Genomic DNA, 18389 nt, shown 5'->3' with positions numbered 1-18389 from the left:
ATCAGATATTAAAAGTAGCGTGACTATTTTAAGATTAAGATTATGATGTTAAGGTTCATTTAAAAAAATTCAAGAACATTTAACTATTTTAGAAGCAAATGCAGAAACTAAGAGGACTCTTTTGTACTCATAGAGATGGGAGAAAACTGAAAAGGATATGAAACAGAAACTTCCGAATCAGTGACAAGAATGAAAGCTTTAGATGATAAGATTGTAACAATCAGGTGTTTAAGCAGCCTTTAGTAATGTCGTATTTATTGTACTTGCTGATAAATCAAGAACAATTGTTGACATTCAGCAAGTAAATACTGTGTGGCATGATATTTCTCATTGTGATCGCTTTCTTTAAACAAGTTGTTGCCAGGCCTATACAATGTGGTAGCCAAAATGCTTTGAATACTACATTCAGGAAGTTTTCTGACCCTGTTTTCTAAAAAAACTTGATCCTAAAGTATTTGTATTAATGATAGTAAACATATTAACTAATCTCACTGAAATGAACCTCAATCAGTTTTAGAGCAGATTCTAGGCTAGCAGTTCTCACAGCATGGCCAGAGGATCCCAGGGGATCCCCACTGGGGGCCTATGAGATGAAAACTACTTTCCTAATAATACTAAGGTGTTACTTGCCGTTTTTCACTCTCATTCTCTTGTGAGTGTACAGTGGAACTTTCCAGATGTGTAATATTGGAGTTGATTGAATGCAGGAGCAGATATGAGAATCCAGCTGTTTTCTATTAAGCCAGAAACTAAAAAGATTTGCAAAAATGTAAAAAAAAAATCATTATTTTTACTATTTATTGTTTGCTTTTGGAAAAGGACTATAATTTTTATTTAAATCGTATTCTTTTTGTTAACATAAGGGTTTATTATTGGTATTTTAAATTGAATCAATAAATGAAATTTTAAAACAATTTTCTATTTTAATTTCTAATGTGATAATTACTGGTAAATAGTGGCCACATAAATAAAGGTTTTTTGAGATCCTCAATTATTTTGTAAAATGTGAAGGAGTCCTGATACCAAATAATATGAGAACTTATTGCTGTAGAAATTCGTAGCAACAATTTTCATGTCAGGATTGAGTGCTCATTAGTAGCCTACATGATATCAATGAAGTTCTTTTAAAAATTTATTGAGGTATAATTTATTTACCATACAATTCACCCATTTAAAATATACAGTTCAATGAGTTTTAGTATAAATGTATACAATTGTGCAACCCCCACAACAATCTAGTTTTTGAACACTTCTCTTACCTGTTACCTTCAAAAGTTCTCTCTTGTCCATTTGCATTAAACTCCTACTTTAACTCCCAACCCCAGACAGCCACAGGTCTGCTTTCAGTCTCTAGAGTTTAGCCTTCTCCAGAAATTTCATTTAAATGGAATTATACAATATATAGTCTTTGATGTCTGTGTTTTTTTGTTGCTGTTGCTAACAGTGTTTTTTAGGTTTCTCTATATTGTGCATGTTATTAGTTTATTTTTATTCCTGAGTATAATCTATTTTATAGACTTACCACATTTTGTTTATCCATTCACAACTTGATGCATATTAGGATTGTTTCCAGTGTGGGGATATTATGAGTAATTCTATAGGTATTGGTATAAATACTATGAACATCTGGGTCTTTTGGTGGAAACATATTCTCATTTCTATTGGGTATACAGTTGGCCCTCTGTATCCATGGGTTCTGTATCCCTGATTTCAACCAACTGAAGATGGAAAATATTCAGAGAGAGAGAAAACAAATGATAGTTGTGTCTGTACTGAAAAAAAAAAAAACACAGACTTTTTTCCTGTCATTATTCCCTAAACAATGCAGTAAAACAAATATTTACATAGCATTTATATTGTATTAGGAATAAGTAACCTAGAGATAATTTAAAGGATATTGGGGATGTGCATAGTTATATGCAAATACTACATCATTTTATGTAAAGAACTTGAGCATCTGTGGATTTTGGTATCTGTGGGGGGATTTTGGTATCTATATTTGTGGGAATGAATCTCCCACAAATACAGAGGGACAACTGTATCTGTGGGATGCTGAGTGTTATGGTAGGTTCATGTTTAACTTTGTAAGAAACTGCCAAACTTTTTAGAAAGTGGCTGTATCATTTCATGTTCTGCCAGCAATGCATAAGGAATCCAGTTTTTTTTGCATCCTTGCCAGCACTTGGTATTGTGAATATTTTTTATTATAGCCATCCTAGTGGGTGAGAAGTAGAATCTCATTGTGGTTTTGAATTGCATTTCTCTGAAGGCTAGTGATATTGAGTATCTGTCCATGTGCATACTTTCCATTCATATCTCTTTTTGGGTGAGATAACTGTTCAGATCATTTGCACATTTTGTATTGGGTTGTTTATATTTTAAGTTATAAGAGGTTCTTTGATTTTGACTATTTTAATGGAGTGAGCATTTAGGGGAGGATATATAATGCTATGATTTAGTCAGGGGTAAGTCTATTAGTATAAAATAACTTAGCTATCATTTCTTATAGAATGTACATTCTAAACTAGAAGAACTTGGTGACTGTTTTTTTTTTCAAGAGCCTGTCCAGCTTTTTGCTTTGTGGCAGAAACTGGGAAGAGCAGTACATTTAGAAAGCCATTTGATATATATCACAAATATCCAAAATACACTTTCAGTATTTGGAAAACAGTATATAGATACGATGCAAATCCCATTCAAAGAATGTCAGCAAACCTTGAAAACATTACCCTAGGTGAAGGAAGCCAGTCACAGAAGACCACATATGTATGATTCCATTTATATGAAAGGTCCAGAATAGGTGAATTCCTAGAAACAGAAATAGATTAGTGATTCCCAGAGGTATGGAAGAAGGGAAAAGAGAGTTACTGCTAATGAGTATAAGGTTTTTGTTGTGTTGGGGGAGTATGAAAATGTCCTAAAATTATATTGTGGTGATGGTTACACAACTCTGTGAATATACTGTACTAAAAACATTGAGTTGTACATTTTAAATGGATAAATTCTGTGTTATATGAATTATATCTTAATAAAGCTATTTTTAAAACCCAAAAGAATGCGGCACCAAAGCAGGCAAAAATTTCATCTACATAAAGCAATCTAACAGGATTAGGAATACCAAGGGATCCATTTTATATTATAATCCAAAGATAACACAGCTTTTAACTCAGATGGATCATCATTGGTCACTAGCTGAACAGTCAACAATGTGAAACTGCAACGCTTGATCAGACATAAAATGCTTTGTGCAATCAGAAATCCTACAACAGACCTTTCTGAGGAAAAGTACCAGTTGCTGCTTTCCTCAGCACATGTAAATATTGGGTTTACAGCAGAACCAGAGCCAGAGCAAGGGTTAATGATGCAAAGTTGGGAGTTGAGGGAACGGGAGTTGGATGATGTAAAAGGTCTGCCTCCTCTCTTTCCACTGCTGCACCCCATGTGTAAAGTCTGCGAATTGACACCAGGGTCATATGGGTCTATCTGTCCCCCTTTGGTACACCTCTATCATGGAGCAATGAAAAATGTAAATAAAGGACCTTCCAACTGTGTGGCCTCTAAAACTATTTGATAATTGATTCAAAAATAATCATTTTTCAGCATTTGATGTTTTTAAAGAAAATTAAAAACTTCTTTCCCTTTGAAACTTTGGCACCTGAAGATCCTTGGCTTCCTGGATTTTATATTAATAATTGAACACATACAGTCTGATAATGATTTTCTAACAATGTCAAATGTTAAGGGGTATGTAGGGAATAGAATATTATTTACTGATGCATGTACATCTTTTCTCTGTGACTCAATTTTTTAAAAATGCCAGAGTATATTAAAAAATTATAAAAATATGCTGTCGACTACTAGAAGCCCTTAGTCTACTGGTCCCCTGACTTGTGACAGGCAAGGTGCTTTGGTCTGTGATGTGGATTTTTCAGTCCCATCTTTCCTCTGGATATTACTGGATATTATTAGGTAAGCTAAACTAAAATATAGGTCACCAAAAATATTTTCTTGGAAAGAATTTGATATTTCATAAAATGATCAAGCAAACAGTCTTATTTTTTAGGACTTATTTATACTTACTGTAGGTTTCAGTAGTATTTGAGGTTAGACCCCTTGAAGGATTAATTGAAGGATTAATCCAATCTTCCATTTAATGTTCTGGTAGTTACACTCCTTTAGGTGGCAAAAGCAGATATGTAGTGAAATATAGCTTAAAGAGCACTTAAGGGTACCTGGGGAAGTAGGGCAGTAGGAGCCAAGGCTCAGCCTAGCTTTACTGCGGAATGGGAATGACAGTGTTGCAGGACTTCCATTTTCTGTCACTTGCATTCTCTTTTGCACATTGCTTTTGCCGATCTGTGCTTTGGTTGGCTTTTGCCCCACTGCCAACTGCTGACTTCTTGGATGTGCCTCATGTCTGAATTACCTGAGAGAAATCTGAGTATCACCCTTTGAGATACAGATCTAGGACCTATCCACATGACAGACAGCTGGTCAGCCAGCTGATCTACTGCCTTTGGGGTAGGCATCCTTCCCTGGTCCTGTCAGCTGTGGCTAGATAGACCAGTCATCTGCTGCATACCTTGTACTTATAAGGAACCTGTTGGTAAGGGCTTGTTGGTATGACAGATAAGATGAGACATCCCAGAATGGGGCATTACAATTAGCAGTCACTTTGCTCGGCATTACCTTTAAAAACATTTCAGTAAAACTGTAATCTGCTCTCCTTAGAATTGCTTTGACATTATTCTCTGGGAAAAATCAACTTCTTTTAAAGATTTGTTTGAAATTATGGAAATAACACAAGCTTGTAAAACTCGAAATGCTTTAATGAACATCCTTGCACACATACCTTTGTACACCTGTGTGTTTATTTTTGTAGAATAGATAGCTAAAAGTGGAAATATTGGGTCAAGTTTGTTATTGTTGTTATTGTGGTTGTTATTTTTAGTTCCAATATATACTGCCAAATTTTCCTCTCAAGAGGTTTGTGTACATTTATACTCTTATCAACACAGCATGAAAAACTATTTTAGAGAAAATTGATTTAAAGTTCATGTGCAATGGGGAAATTTTGGACTTTAGATTTACAGGGTAAAACATTGTAACACAAATTTTTGGGTGATCAGGTTAAATATCATTTAATCAGTTCACTGACCGTGTAGACCTTAGTGCCATTCATTTAAAAAGCACTGGTCTAGATACTGGAGAAACGTAAGTGAACAGAAGAGACAGTGTTCCTGCCCTCATGATGCTTACATTCTAGTGGTTAGAAGCAGACAATAAACAAATATATAACACATAATGCAATGTCATGGGTAAGAAGTGCTATGAAGAAAAACAAAGTAGAAAAGGGGGTAGAGAGAAATGGTAAGGGTCTGGGGCTGTAGGATGTTCACTGAAAACTTCTGTAACAAAAAGATGTTTGAAGAGACTCATAAATTAAGGAAGACAGGGAAAGAGTCATACTAATCTCTGAGGAAAGGAGAGTTCAAACCAAAGGAATAACAAATGCAAACCTAAAATGGATAGGTGAGTTCAAGGAAGTACAAGAAGCCAGCATGGTTGGGACTTTACTGAAGGAGGGAAACTGAAGTAAGATTAGATCTGAGAGGTTTTCAGAGCCTTGTGGGTCCTAGAAAGGACTTTGGATTCATTTTAGAAGGATGGCGAGCCATGGAGTAGTATGATCTGATTGGCATTGTTAAAGAATCCCTCTTTCTGCTGCTTGGAGAATAGACTAAAGGGGGATAATCTGACTCAAATCGCTGGTCAAAGTGTTTTTCTCTTGAGAAAATAATATCTAGCTTCTTGTAGAAATAGTTGTGTCCTTGTTTATGACATGCATGATAGTTTTATTTGTTATTTTAAATGACTCAGATAAAAATAGTTACATTATTTATATTACGTTACGTTATTTATAGTCACAGTCATTAAGATTATATTGACAAGGCAAAAAGTAGGCTTTCAGAGTACTTTTTCAGAGAATTCAGCTGAATTTACAAATAAATGTTGTAAAAGATGAGACTGGGGAGGGCCTGAAATTTCTACCTTGATGTCAGCATTGATTCAAATCACAAGGCAATTGGTTGATTCTCTGGATCTCATAGCTAGGAATGCAGTCATTTTCATAATGTTGACCCAAATGGGTATGCTTATCTATAACATCAAACAGTAAAAATAAGCTGATTCTACTAATACTTAGACCCATTAGTTCCACCGAAATATTATTTTTAGTTAATTGCTTTTTCTTATTAATTTGTTATGACTCAAATAGAAGCATTGTTTTAGAAAACCATAAAATGAATGCAAAGCACTAAACTCCAGCAAGTCAATGTGAGGCAACCACAAATGAAATTGTTAAGGCATCAGCATTTTTATTGGGACACTTGTATTTCTGTTTCATAGATCTTCTCTGCCCAGTCAGAAATGAAGTCCAGCATCATTTTTCCTCTGTCTTGGTGAAATACCATTTTATAGAATTTTGGAATCTCGGGCTCCATGTGGTTAGCAACCTCAATGAAGTAAGGGAATGGACTCTTTTTAGTCCCTAGTGAAGAAGATGACCATATAACTTATCATCTAAACTAGGACACTTTGAGAGTGAAAAAAGATGAATTTACTATTACATGAGGGAGTTAACGTAAACTGGGACTGCCAAAACAAGCAGAAACAAATGGTTGCCCTACTAAAGAAATGTAATCTGCTTTATAAATCACTTCACATAATTGGATTTTGTTTAGTTCATGGGCCTGACTGTTCAGGAGAATTCCAAGAAGTATTCAGAGAAAACAGAATCACTTCTTGGCTCCAGGGAGGAATCAGGCAGGGGAGGATCAATGCTGTTGTCAAGAAGTGTGTACTGCTCATGACGCAGTCATTTTGTGCTGGTGAGTACAGCACAAGGCTTTCTTTAACTAGTATTGATATTGCAGACTAATCTGAAATAGAGAATCATGAGTCTTCTCTCACTGCAAAATATTTAAATGACAATTTGTCTTTGAGTCTAAGGACTATATTGTAAAATGTCAAAATACCCTAATTTATTAAAAACAACTTTCTGGTATTAGCAAAAAAATCCATTTATCACTAGAAATTGAACATTTCAAAGCCTGTTGATTTTAAATGTACTACTGAATATGTGGAAATCAATATTAGCCTATCATAGCTGGTTGAATCATATTAGGTTCCAGCAAACAATGAATCTTTATAGGAAGAAAAACAGAACTAAATTGAGTTTTCCCCAGTAAAACTACAAATGATGCTTGTTTAATAACTTCTTTTTTTTTAATGATTGGTGCAGTAGCTCTGAATAATAGAAGCCAATGTATCCATATGGCTCTCTTCTTGAAGATCATGCATTCATTTATGTCATTTTTTGGTAGATTAATAATTAGAGATGGTTTCTGTCCTGAAAGGAGGGAGATATGAAAAGAAACTCATGTCCAGGACCCTGTTGAATATTTGATGAGTAAAATGTTTCAGAGCATGGAAGCTAAGAGTTTTATTTTATAGTTCTCAAATGAGAGTCCAGTAGGTGGTTCTTTTGAGGACATAGGGTATTTGTACACTGTTTCTGAGTTGTTGGTAGCTTGAGCAGAAGGTGTTCAGAAATCTTTGAAGCCCTTTAGCCTGGTTTAATTTGAACACTGAATTTTCCCAAATTAAAATAGTATTGTACACCTGTCTTTACTGCTTGGGGTCTGACCAATGCTGCTGTTTAATAGACAAGGGATTGAGCAGTACAATTAAATGTCTTAGGCTCTGTACAAGGGTTTAGTTGTCACCAAATAAGAGCCATTTGTGAAAAATCATCAGTATCCCTCTGATGTTACCTCTAGAAATTATTAGTGTATTATGGATATTCTTACCTTTTTCTTGTTAAAGAATTATAATTTTTCCTTACTGAAGAATCATAGATTAGTAGACAACCTATACCTTTATGGAAATATTTCTTTCTTTTCTAAAGTTGTAGGTGGATTATTTTCCATACTATTGCTGTATCAGTGAATAAAAATGGAATTGTTAATAAAAACTGTATGTCTTAGCAATAGGTATTTGTTTCTAATCACCAGAGAGATAGTCACCTTAAGTTCATATATAGTCTCTTTACATATATTTAAGTTTATATATAGAATCTTGATTTGTATCAAGATTAATAAATGTGAAAAATGTCGATTAAAAAACACATTATTTGTGTAAACAGTTTAGCAGTATAGGGAGGTTTCTGGAGGCAATACATCAAACATAGGGCATACGCTTTCATGTGTGACAGCTGTAGAAAGTCATTAGGCCATTTAGATTGAATTGCTTTTTCCAATAATGGTGACACCTATTTTTGTGATACTCTCCCCACCCCTGTCAGTGGTTTCCTTGAATGGTTTTATTTTCTACCTTAGTCCACCTATCTCTTGTGAATAGAGTTCATCTTCAGATATGAAAACTTGCATATTTATTTATTTGTGCCTAGTTATTTATTTGGGGTGATGTAGAAGCCATGAGCACAAACTATGAACTCAAACTGCCTTGGTTCAGATCCCAGCTTTGCCACTTTGGCAAATTACTTAACTCTGTAAATTAAATCTTCCTCATCAATAAAATGGAAATTATAATAGTGTATACTCCATGGTGCTTTCTTGAGAATTATGTGAAATGATGGATATAATTTGGTTAACACAGTGCCTGGCTCTTAAATGTGTTCAGTAAGTATCAGATAGCGATAGTTTTTGTTGTGATTTAAGCATGATTTATTGAGTGCCTTGAATATTTCCTGTGTGTTAAACACTGTTCCTGTCTCTGGGATTATAAATATTAAGAGCCAAAGATTAATTCTTGCCCTTTTAAAGTTTATAGTCTGGTGGAAAGACAACAAAGGCAACAAAAGAAATGGAATATAACAAGAGAATTGCCACTATGAAGATGCACTAAAACCCCTGGAGCTTAGCAGGAACATCTGGTGGGCCTGAGTGGCCCAGCTGTGTTGGAGACAAATTTTGGGTAGGAGTTTCAGATGAGAAGGAGATCTGTAGCCTCCTTCTTAATTGCAAAAATAATGTGTGCTTAGTAGGGAAAATTCAAACAACACTAAAGCATAAAACGTAAAAAGAAAAGGTCTCATTTCTCTCTCGCTAATCACACCTCCAGACATATGTCTGGTATATATTCTTCTAGTCTATGTCACACTGAAAAGATTAGGCAAACAACACCATCAAAAAGTGGGCGAAGGATATGAACAGACACTTCTCAAAAGAAGACATTTATGCAGCCAACAAACATGTGAAAAAAGCTCATCATCACTGGTCATCAGAGAAATGCAAGTCAAAACCACAATGAGATACCATCTCACGTCACTTAGAATGGCGATCATTAAAAAGTCAGGAAACAACAGATGCTGGAGAGGATGTGGAGAAATAGAAATGCTTTTACACTGTTGGTGGGAGTGTAAATTAGTTCAACCATTGTGGTAGACAGTGTGGCGATTCCTCAAGGATCTAGAACCAGAAATACTATTTGACCCAGCAATCCCATTCCTGGGTATATACCCAAAGGATTATGGATCATTCTACTGTAAAGACACATGCACATATATGTTTATTGTGGCACTATTTACAATAGCAAAGACTTGGAACCAACCTAAATGCCCATCAATGATAGACTGAATTAAGAAAATGTGGCACATATACACCATGGAATGCTATGCAGTCATAAAAAGGATGAGTTCACGTTCTTTGCAGGGACATGGATGAAGCTGGAAACCATCATTCTCAGCAAACTAACACAAGAACCGAAAACCAAACACTGCATGTTCTCACTCATTAAGTGGTGGCTGAACAATGAGAACACATGGATACAGGGGAGGGGAACATCACACACTGGGGCCTGTTGGGGGGTGGGGGACTAGGAGAGGGACAGCACTAGGAGAAATAACTAATGTAGGTGACGGGCTGATGGTTGCAGCAAACCACCATGGCATGTGTATACCTATGTAACAAAACTGCACATTCAGGACATGTACCCCAGAACTTAAAGTATATAAAAAAAGATTAGAAAAATGTTGATTTTATACCAGATTTTATCTTGAATATTCCAAAATGAAAATATGCACTTGAAATATATTTCTAAGGAATCAGATGTTTATCTGTGGGGAGTTCCCCATACCTGTTACACTAGCATACCTTTGCTAGGTAGGTATTGGAAGACATGACAATTCCAGAATTGCCTACTTAATAAGTCTTGGAATCGTACTAGCTGTAGCATACACCAAGATATCATGACTATATTATTGGGTAGCAATGATATGTGATCTAGACAAATGTATAGAAAAGTAAGGGAAGGAGAATGAATATTGAATAGTGTCCTCATTATTCAATATTTTTTACATTAAACTCACTATATCTAAAATGAAATATTAGAACCATCATGTCCTCTGTAGGTAGTCCATGGGCTAAAATAACTGAGGTACCTAAGATGGGAAACACATTGACTTAGCTTAATTAGGAAGAATCTCTTCAACACAGAGCCTAGCAGGATGACTAATCCAGCTTTATCCTTATCCACGTCTCCATGCCTCTGTCTGAAGATGGTAATCAGTTTCTAACTTTTGATACTTTTGACAAAACTTCTTTCCCACTTCTTGGACTGGCTTTGGAACATTACTCCTTAGTTCTACCATGAACCTCAGCTTTTTCCCCAATACAGATGGACATTATGAAGTTCTCCTTTGGAGTCTGGTGTTTCCTAGCAGGAAGCACATCACACTTGGAGCTGGTTAGTGCATTTGTGTATTAACCCACTTATGCCTAGTGTTCCATTATTGGAATGCTAAATGTGTGGGAGTTTTTTATGTACTACTGCTGAAGGTTATTGCCAATGTCTGGTTTTTCACTCATGCAAAAATTCAAAAAATCGCAAACTCTAGCATAAATGGGTTAATTAGCCTTCTTTACTGCTGGCTCAATTACATCTCTTAGTAGCATAACTTTCTAAAGGTATGAACTCCAAGTAAAGATATAGAGAAACAGTAACTTTTGTACCTTCCTTTGAGCTAAATGTTAATTTATGTTTTTTTCTCTGTCAATGGTAATGTAAATCTGTCAAGTATTTGGAAAGGACATATAAGTATAATTATCTCAGTAAGAAGCTTACAAATTGTCTTTTAAAATACCCACTGTTTTTAGCTGAGCTTCAGAAGTATGTCAGAAAGAGTCTTGAATATTTCAGCCTGAACAGTTACTTAATATTAAGAAACAGCTCTTCTATTTTTGTGCAACTTCAGTTAACCTTCTTTAACTTAACATTGACCAGGGTTTCTCTTTTAAGATGTTTGGAGGAAGAATTTTATGTAGGGAACAGATACATTCAAGTTATTGATTTAATTAGTTATGGATGCTTTTACATTTTTATTAAAAAAGTATATAAGATTTTTTAGCTGTTTATGGACAATGAAGAATAGCATGATATAGTAGATGGTGTTATTATGCTTGGAGTAAGGCAATAGGAAGTTCAGTCCCAGCTGTGTTCCATACAAAGCTGTGTAACCTTGGCAAAGTTATTGATTTCTGAGTTTGATGTATTTGTATCTCTCTATTTTCCGGATTATTTTGAAGACCAAATAAGATTAAATATATATACGTATACACACACACACACATACACACATACACACACATACACACACCATATATACATGCAGCAATACTTTGTGAGCTTTAACACACGATGAACATTTAATTTATTATTGACTAATTTTCTGTTTGGCTTCTTCAGAGCTTAACAGAATGCCTTGCCTATTTTAGATTATTAGATTTTTGTTATGATTGTTGAAATAATATGAATGTTCTCCCAGGTTAATGAATAGCTCTATATTTTGTAAATTGTAAAGTTGGAAGAAACAAACAAATTAAAAGTTTTTTTAATTTAATTTTTTTATTGTGATTTCAATACTTTATATGAGATCTACCCTCCTGAAAGATTTTTAAATGTGCAATACAGTATTGTTTACTATAGGCACAATGTTGTACAGAGATCTCTAGAACTTATTCATCTTGCTTAACCTAATTTTATACTCATTGATTACCAACTCCCCATCACCACCTCCCCCAGCTCCTGGTAACCCTCTTCTACTCTCTGTTTCTATGAGTTTGAGTGTTTTAGATACTTCATGTAAGTGGGATCATGCAGTGTTTGTCCCTCTGTAACTGGCTTAACTCAGCATAATACTGTTGAGGTTCATTCATGTTGTTGTATGTGACAGGATTCCCTTTTACTAATACCTGAAAAATATTTCAAGTTCATATATATATACATTTGGCATATATATACATGAACTTGGTGCATATATATATATATATATATATATATATGCCACATTTTGTGTATCCATTCATCTGTCTACGGAAATTGTTAAAAATACATCAAACTCATAGAACTCAACAACTTTGTAAGGAACAGAGCTGGGACTGCACTTCCTGTCATGCTACTCCAAGTATAACCCACCATTACTATATCATTCTACCCCTCATTGTCAGTAGGTTGATTCTATATCTTGGCTATTGTGAACAATGTTGCAAAGAACATGGGAAGGCTAATATTTCTTTGATATTCTCATTTTAATTTTTTTGGATATATGTCCAAAAGTAGAATTGCCGGATCATATGTGGTAGTTCTATTTTTAATTTTTTGAAGAACCTCCATACTGTTTTCCATAGAAGCTGAACCACTTTGCATTCTAACCAACAGTGTACCCTGAATAACCCAAACAACAGTATATCCTGTTCTTCTTGACAAGGAATAACAAAATTGGAGGCAACATATTTTCTGATTTCAAAATATGTTACAAAGCTACAGTAATTACAACAATATGGTACTGGCATAGAAACATACCTGGCATAGAAACATACTGGCATAGAAACATACCAATGAAACAGAATAGAGACACTGACAGAAACCCATGCATATACAGTCATTTGATCTTTGACAAGGGTGCCAATAATACACAATGGGGAAAAGTCAGTCTCTTTAACAAATGATGTTGAAAAAACCTGGATATCCAGATACAGAAGAATGAAATTGTACCTTTATCTTACACCACACAAAAAATCAACTCAAAGTTGATTAGATTAAAAAGTAAGACCTGAAAATGTGCAATGTCTGGAAAGAAACGTAGTGAAATAGCTTCATGACAGTGGTTTTTGCAATGATTTCATGCAGCATGCAACATAAGCAAAAGTATACAAAAACACTTTTTTCCCTCATTATTCAGGGGATTTAAAAATTTTTATTTTAGATTCATAGGGTATATGTGCTTGTTTCTTACATGGGTATATTGCATAACGGTGGGTGTTAGACTTCTAGTGCAAATACTTTTAAAACTTTCCATGGAAGTACTCAAATGCTATCTACTGTATCTTTCTAATCTTAACCTGCTTCTTCCTGCATATTGCGACCTGTTGGCAAGAAATTGCACTTACTGTTTTTCTAATATTTTTTTCTTGTCTCTGTAGCAGAGATCAGCTTACTTTTTCTTTAAAAAGACAGACAGTATATAGGCTTGGTTTTGCAGGCTATACTATCTGAGAAATCTATTCAACTCTGATATTGTAGCATGAAAACAACCATAGGCAACACATAAAATAAATAAATTCCCAATAAAAGTTTATGTACAAAAACAGATGTTGGACTAGATTTGGTCCACAGGCTGTAGTTTTGCTGACCTGTGGGCTATATTATCTACTTTCATTTCCTTAACTTGGAAATCAGTAGAAAATACAAAACTTATTTTTAGTCTTGGCCAACAGTTTAAACAGAAGAGAGGAATTAGCCTAAAAGCCATGGATTTGTTAGTTACATATTGGTTGAGGCAGAGAGCAACAAAAGAGAAAATATTGAGTTGTTAATTTAAGTGAGATTTTCCTGAATTGCTAGAAACCACATGGGTACACCTAGACAATGAAGATATATGTCTTAAGTTGGATGGATATATTAGAGTTCTTCAGAGAGACAAAACCAATACATATATATGATGTATAGATATATGAGAGGGGATTTATTAGGAGAATTGGCTCATGTGATTATGGAGGCTGAGAACTGCCATAACAGGCCACCTGCAAGCTGGAGACCCTGAAGTGCCCATAGCATGGCTCAGTCTAAGCCCAAATGTCTCAAAACAAGGGAAGCCAACAGTGTAACTCTCAATCTGAGGCCAGAGGCCTGAGAACCTGGTGGGGGCAGGGGAGCAGTGGTGTAAGTTGTGGGGTGCAAACGCCAAAGAGACTGGAGTTCTGTTGTTTAAGGACAGGAGAAGAGTATATCCTAGCTCTAGGAGAGAGAGGAAATTGCATTTGTGTTACATCCAAGCCCCTAGCTCATTGGATGATGCCCGTCCACGTTGAGGGTGGATTCACCCCACTTAGTTCACTGACTCAAAGCCAATCTCTTCTGGAAACACCTGCAGAGACACACTCAGAAATAACCCTTTACCAGTTCTCTTAGTAATTTTTAATCCAGTTAAATTGGCACCTAAAATTAATATCACAATGGGGAAGAGCTATTATACTACAAGAACACTGCATAGCACCTTAACTGGAGAGCAGTGACAAAGCTCACAAAAAAGAATCCTAAATTTCATTGCCCAAACTGTTTCTTCTTAACACAAAAGGAATAGCTGCAGTTGAGAAAATTCTGTATCAGAATACTATTCCATGTTATTTATAGCTTCTTTTATAAGCCCAGTCCAACTCCAGTTATGTTTTGGTGGCTATTTTAGCTTGCTCTGACTATGTTGGACCAAACCAATAGTAGAGAGAAAATGGAGCTAATAACTTTTAAAAAAACAATTTAATTCCTCAATTCATTCATTGTTATAGAAAATATTCAAATATTATCTAACACATTGTGAGTGATACCTATGTATGTAATAGTGTCAGGAACAAGCAGTAATTATTTCCATATTTAAATGTTGATATGAAACTAAAATCTGCTGTTTTATAGAGTTGGAAAATGTTTATTGAAAGAAATAATGATAAATTTCTATTTTTTTAAAAAAGTATCTCTAGTTTTCTTCTGCAAAGTAATCTTGCATGAGAGTCTGAATGGTTCTCCTCAGCAGAACTAATCAGATTTTGAAATTGATCATCCTCCTGGTTGGGATTCAAATGAGAATTTGAGTGAAAATGATTAAATGTTTTTCCTTATTAGGGGGCTGACAGTTGTTGATATTTTCTTTCAGAAGAGTAAATTGTGTAGTGAAACCTGTATATTTGGGGTATGGAGAGCAGCAAGTCATTAACTTTGGGCTCTGCAACTGGACATCTGGGAATCAAAGAGATTTTCTACTTTGTTTATTACACAAATAAATTATATTCCCTGACCACTGTGTGATACCTGATTTTAATATGAAGCCAGGAGCAGACAGTGAAAATTGCTGCATCCCACGCTGCTTCAGCTCTAGGTGTACTGATACTTCCAAAGAATATTTCTGAAGCCTAGATTTCAATTTTACATACATCAAAAAGTAAACGACTATTTAATCTTTTACTGTAACATGAAGAGGAGTGAGTAATACATACTGGAATGGAGTTTAGTAGGATGGAAAGCCAAAATGGAAATATTTTCTATTTGAGATGAAAGTATAATAAGCAGTAAGCTTTACAAAACCCTCGAATATGCTTTTGAGGAGGCCAATGAACAGATTAGAATTTGGTTTATGTATGGGAAAGTAAGGTGACCTTTAATGGATTTCTGGGGCCATCTTTGGAGGATTATGTAAATGAAGCCTGAATTCTAAATCTAATACAGCTATCATTAAAATCAAGAGAATGTTTACTGCATGATGGAAATTGAAGTGACTCCTAGCTTTATAATGTTCCTGAGCCCTAGTATTCTCACATGACTTTCAAAAAATAATGCCTATTTTTTATTAAAACCTGCAACATCCTTAAAAATAAAGTGGAAGGAAATCAAGGAGGTTATGATAATGAAACTTCCCCAGCGATGTACGAAAATTTCACTGTAGAGTAAGCCACTAATGAGTATTCAAATCATTTTAGTCCTTGCTAATATGAAAGGTGAAAAAAATTCTTATTGTTATTTTAGTTTGTATTATTTTCATTGCTATAAGAATGAATATTTTATGCATTTATTATCCTTTTATTTCCTTTTGTAACAGCTATTCCAGAATTGTCCATTTTAAAAAATGGTATTAGGCCAGGCGCGGTGGCTCATGCCTGTAATCCCAGCACTTTGGGAGGCCGAAGCAGGCAGATCAAGAGATCAGGGTATCGAGACCATCCTGGCTAACACGGTGAAACCCCGTCTCTACTAAAAATACAAAAAATTAGCCGGGCGTGGTGGCGGGCGCCTGTAGTCCCAGCTACTCGGGAGGCTGAGGCAGGAGAATGGTGTGAACCTGAAAGGCAGAGCCTGCAGTGAGTTGAGATTGCGCCACTGCACTCCAGCCTGGGTGACAGAGCGAGACTCAGTCTCAAAAAAAAAAAAAAAAAAAAAAGGTATTAAATGTTTTCTTAACAGTTTTAATATGTTAATGCCGTGTCATATTTAGATCAAATATATCTTCAGTTTGTGATTTGCCTTTTAGTTCTACTCATTCTCATAGATTATTTAAAGAAACAAAGGTAAAATAATTTTTAAGTTATATAATCTTATTTTTGGTGGTTTTAGATCCATGAAGTAGAATTCTAGAAATTGAAACATCTGGCATAACTTTGATACATTTACCTATTGGTTTTGTAGTTATTAGTGAGTTAATATTAATCTATTGGGTTTTAGAGATATAGAGACATGGGAGTTTACTGTAAATTTTGCAATATATTTGTCTCAATATTTTAAATTTAAAAAACCTAGAAATACTTTATTGTAGAGGACCATATATATGTCTATGTACATTCTACAGGCAACGTAACTACCACATGAAGGGTGGCATTGTTGTAGTAGATTGTTTCTCCAAGTGTGATCAGAAGCATCAGAGTCAGCAGGGAACTTGTTAGAAATGTATTTAATACATTATTGATTCTCACTCCCTCCACTTTGAATCGGAAACTTTGGAGATGGGGCCCAGAAATCTAGGTTTTAACAAGCACTCCAGGTGATTCTGATGCATGCTGAAATTTGAGAACCTGTTTTCGTATTTGGCCTCTCACCAATTAACTTCTTGAATTTGAGGTGAGTGGTTTAATTTGTTTACATTTTGGTTTAATCAGGTATAAAATGATGCTATCTTCCCACAGGATAGGTTGGAACATTCTAGATCACAAATCTCAAAGTCGTCTTCAAGTGAGCTGCCACTGTCTCTGTGCTTAAGCTTAAATTCCCAGCATTAGGATTTTGGTTGCAATGTTTGGTGGGAAAACACACCATGGTGTCAGGTCCTCCTATTCCCTTTGGGTACTTTAAAGTAAACGGTCTGATTCTGCTCACAACCTCCACCCTAATTGTTTCTTTAGGAGTTCACTTCCACTTTTTTCTCAATCTCTGACCTCTCCGTGATTACAAGGCTTTAGAAAAATGGAAAGCGGCTGGCAATAATCTGAGGACCTTTGGACTAAATGATTTCCATGTCTTCCAGCTGCTAAATTCTATAATAATTACTTTTTCTATAGAAAAAGTGGAAGCTGTCAGTACATACATTTTGGTAGAAGGAAGACTGTTCTCCCACTCCGGGGTACAGGGGTAGATCCCATAGCTGAGTCATGCTCAGTGGCAGATACTTTACCGTGAGGCATCTTAACCACTGGCCTTTGAGGTCTCCCAAAAAGGGAAAGTGCAAGAAGCAAGCGAGGTGGGTATTTTCCTTCACAGAGCCCAGGAAGATGGGTTACCAGGCCTTCATTATTTCCTCCCCGGATTACTGTGGCTGCATCCTAACTGATTTCCCTTTCTTACCCATGCCAATCCATTCTTCACACTTCCACAAGAATGCTTTTTAAAAAATGTTAATCTTATTATGCATTCCTGCTTTTTAAAAAATGTTAATCTCATTATGCCTTCCAAAAACAGGAGCCCTGCAGATGCGGCCCCTCACAATCTGGCCTCGGAGTATCCCTCCAGTCACATTCTCCCCACTGTCTCTGGCCATACCTATAGTATGCATTTTCTTGGCAGCTATGTAACGTTTTGCATACCATTGCCTTTGTAGAAAGCACCTTCCTTTTGTCTTGTTCCCTTTGTTTTGTTTTGTTTTGTTTTTGCCTGGCGAATTCCTACTCAGCATTTTCATTTCTAGTAATTTATCAGGTAGATATATTTTCACATGATTGCAAAGGAATGTGTATAAGGGAGTTAATTATAACATTCTTTATAATAGCAAAGGACAGAAAACATTCTAAATGTATGTCAGTGCAGTTAAGGACATTACAGTACATTCATAAGTTAGA

The 18389-nt window shown here is 35.4% G+C and overlaps 1 protein-coding gene across 4 annotated transcripts in view; it reads left to right on the top strand.

Moving 5' to 3' along the window:
• IMMP2L (inner mitochondrial membrane peptidase subunit 2) overlaps positions 1-18389 on the top strand; it is an 888292-nt gene that overhangs the window by 589996 nt on the left and 279907 nt on the right. The window lies entirely within an intron of this gene.

The sequence above is a fragment of the Gorilla gorilla genome, chromosome 6 (genome assembly GCF_029281585.2).
Source record: "Gorilla gorilla gorilla isolate KB3781 chromosome 6, NHGRI_mGorGor1-v2.1_pri, whole genome shotgun sequence".
NCBI classification, from domain to species: domain Eukaryota; kingdom Metazoa; phylum Chordata; class Mammalia; order Primates; family Hominidae; genus Gorilla; species Gorilla gorilla.
The sequence above is the reverse complement of the archived record's forward strand: the minus strand, read 5'-3'. Positions and strand labels throughout refer to the sequence as shown.